Raw genomic sequence first — 3726 nt, 5'->3', positions numbered from 1 at the left:
TAAGTTAAATAAGCAGCGTGACAATATACAGCCTTGACATACTCCTTTTCCAATTTGGAACCAGTCTGTTGTTCCATGTCCAGTTCTAACTGTTGCTTCTTGACCTGCATACAGAATCTACTTGGTTCCTAAATTTCAGAGAGTGATTCCTGAGTTTAGAAAGTGAATAGCTAATCTGAATACTTATCAGAATCATTCTAGGCTCCTGGGTTTGGTTATCAAGGAATATCTGTGTATATTTTAAGGGAGATCTAGTGCATTTCTGCATTTCTGTCTGAAGGACTTAGAATGCATTATAGTGTCACAGGAGGCTAGGATGTCCATGACTCTCTCCTGGCCACTGACTGGGATACAAGGTTGATAAGATGTGGTTCTCAGTCTTGAAGGGTAATAAAAGAGGACAGGAACTAACACTGAAGTGTCTACCATGTGTCAGGTCCTCTCCAAACGTTACCTTTGGCCTATAATAAACCATCTGACACTGAGGCAAAATACTACCATCAGTGACATGCAGTGCCAGAACATTCCAACATACAGGAAAAGTAGATGATTTAAAGTGGCAACAGCAAGACTCATCTAAGAAGGTCTTTACATTAAGCCTCTGGATGCATAAAAGAAGCCGGGGGCCACCAGCATGAATAGGATGTAAATATAAAAGTCCTCCATCAGTGTGACCCACATTCACTCAGAAATTCACAGCGGTGCACCCACTACTGATCTCCATAAGAGTCTCCATCCTACACCCAAAGGGGATCACCAAGCAGGCTTGCTCCCTTCATGCTCTTCTACCAATTCCATGGAGAAGACTTTGGGAACCTTAGGGTCTACTTTGGGACAAATGAAGAAGTCATGAGCACAGCAGACTGAAGGTCCGTGAGACCACCAAGAGCAGACAGACCCGGGCACACTGCAGGATGAGAAACTCACATCTTGGTCCTCTGGAGCCGCATCTTTCACCAAGGATCTGGGAAACTGGAGAGACTGAACCAAAGACTCAGAGATCAGTGTGGGAGTTCCTGGAACTGAAGATGGTTCAGACTGTTCATTCCCCTTCTCAAAAAGGGAAAAAATATCTATCCCGGATTTCAGGAACTCAGAGTAAGTTCCTCTTTCCACCATTTTGCCCTAAAATAAAAAAAGTTGAGAGGAATTAATTCATATTTGATAATATTAAACCAACCTAAATACTAATCAAGAAAAGTTATCTGGACTTAAATTATGATTTTTGAAAAACAATGATCCCTGGGTCTAGAATTTTTGTGGATAAATCTAGTTCAGTCAACTCAGGACAGAACTGAGCATTGTGTTCTCTGCCAAACCCTGTCCTGTGTGAGGTGCTGGGGGATGTGAAAGAAAGGTGTGCTCATATGTTAAAAATGCAGGCCGTTGACATGACTACCTTGGGCACTTAGGGAAGCAAGAAGTACAGAGGTTGGTGGCAGGATAAGCACAGTTTTTTTTTGTTTGTTTGTTTTTTTAGAAAAAATGGGAATTGAGAGAAGCCTCATGTGACAATCCCAGGAAAGAAATTTAAACTCAACCCAGAGGTGGGCAGAAGTACATCTGCATACAGGTAAGAGTCACTCATTAAATCTTTATTGCCCACTGTCACTGTCACACTATCATGTGTCTGGCCGGGATAATAGGAACCAGCCCCAGACAGCAAATCCATGAGAGGCATCTCCATGGTCTCTACACCTGCCACCAGACACAGCAAGTTCCCAACTGAAAATTCAATATTCCACCTGATAAAGTAATTAAACAAAGAGGCCATGGGGCAGGGGTAGCTCTAAAGCCTTGGGAGTCTGTGCCCACAAACCCAAACCTAAGCCAGAATCAATGCACTCAGATCCAAGAAAAAACTTAGGAATGACCAACCACAAGCAGCCAACCAGGCTTCCCCAAATCAGGCAACTGCTTAAGCTACAGCCAATCAAATCATTTTCTTTGAACACATGTGACACATCCTTGCACAGTTTCCCTCCCTTACAAAGTCACATAAAATAATGTGCAGATGTTTTACTATTTTCTGACCCCATGAAACCAGACTCAGCTGATTCACTCAGCAGCAAATAAAACATTAGAGGAAAAAAATGTCAGGATGCAAAACTCATCAATTGAAAGCAGCTGTGGTTAAGGCAGCTCAGGCGGAGGGAGATGACCAGGACCCTCGCTGGGACCCCTACCACCCTCTCCCCTGAGGGGGTCCACTGGGAAAATAATGCAGGGAAGCATCTGAGTACCATCTGATACTGGAGAACTAGAAAATGATGCAGGATACAGTGTGTCCACTTGGAGGCAAAATTCACACACCTCTTTAAGGATCACCACTCACCACATTAAATCTGTAATATGCAAATTGAAATAACTGGTGGTACAAAGACAGCAATTTCACTCAAGAGTCAAGCACTGACAATTCCAGGGGGATGAAGGGACAGACATCCCCCATCTGCTGTAAGAGAGGGACCAGACAAACAGTGAGGATGGTCCCCAACTCATGCAGGGCTGTTCACCAGTGGACAGACAATTGTTTTATTAGTACTAAAATTGAGGGTAGTGTCCTAAAAGGAAGCGATAAAGGGATGCCAAAACATCTAGGGACTGGCTAAATAGGTTATTCTCCTGCCACTGATCCTGTGCTCATAACACTGTCAACACTGGGGTTTATGCACTAGAATCGCCCCCTCTACACATGAAATCAACTGCTTTCAAGCTTGAAAACCTTAGTCCCTCCCTCCCATTCCTAGAGGAGTGGAGAGGAGTCCACACATGGAACAGCTTCCAGAGCAGCAGGGGTTCTGTATCATAATAATCTTTCCTAGAGCAGAGATTCATTTCAAATATCAGGGATCTGACCAAGGGCCTGTGGAGCACTCAGGGGTTAACAACAAAGGTGCTGAGACCCAGAGGCAAACTACCCAAGGAGTGAAGCATTGAATGACCACCATGTCTGAACACTTCTCACTAATCTCCACCCCACATCCAGTCATGCTAGGAGTTGAGGGTTGGATTGTGGCCCCTTCTCCAAAAGGTAAGCTCAAACATGACATCTGGGAATGTGACCTTATTTGGAAACAGGGTCTTTGCAGATGTAATCAAGTTAAGATGAGGTCACATAGGAGCAGGGTGACCATACATCCAATAAGACCGATGTCATTATAAGAAGAAACCCAGACAGACACGGGGACAAGGGCCATGTGACATCAGAGGCAGAGACCACAGTGCTGCAGCTGAAAGCCCAGGAACACAAGGAAACCCAGTGAACACCAGAGGCTGGAGAAAAGGATTCTCCCCTGGAGCCTCCAGGGAGAGCAGGGCCCTGGCAGCACCTGGATTTGGAACCTGTAGACTCCAGAATAGGGAGATGATAAACTTCTGCTGTTTTAAGTCACCCAGTTTGAGGTGCTTTGTTACAGCAGCTCTATAAACTGATACTCTAGCTTGAGCCCACCCTTCTGTCTTCTCAGCTTTACTAAGACTTGTAACTGCTTCTGCTGTCCCCCCTCCAGTGACCATCAGAGGACTCTCTTAGCTTCCACATCAGACCACATCCCTCCTCTGCTCTGGACCATCCAAGGCTTCCATCCCACTTCCGGTCCCTGCCCACAGCTCGGAGACCAGCTCCCTCCCATCCCCCTGCTCACTCTTCTCAGACACGCTGGTCTTCCTGCTGTTCCTCCAACCTGCCAGGTCAGCTCCTTCCTGAGGACCCCCTGCCTCAGACCC

General features: G+C 45.6%; 1 pseudogene; it reads right to left on the bottom strand.

Annotated features, from left to right (window-relative positions):
• LOC104982650 overlaps positions 1-3726 on the bottom strand; it is a 231697-nt pseudogene that overhangs the window by 3013 nt on the left and 224958 nt on the right.

Source organism: Bison bison, unplaced genomic scaffold (assembly GCF_000754665.1).
Source record: "Bison bison bison isolate TAMUID 2011002044 unplaced genomic scaffold, Bison_UMD1.0 scf7180017864535, whole genome shotgun sequence".
NCBI classification, from domain to species: domain Eukaryota; kingdom Metazoa; phylum Chordata; class Mammalia; order Artiodactyla; family Bovidae; genus Bison; species Bison bison.
This window is presented reverse-complemented; position numbering and strand designations above follow the sequence as displayed.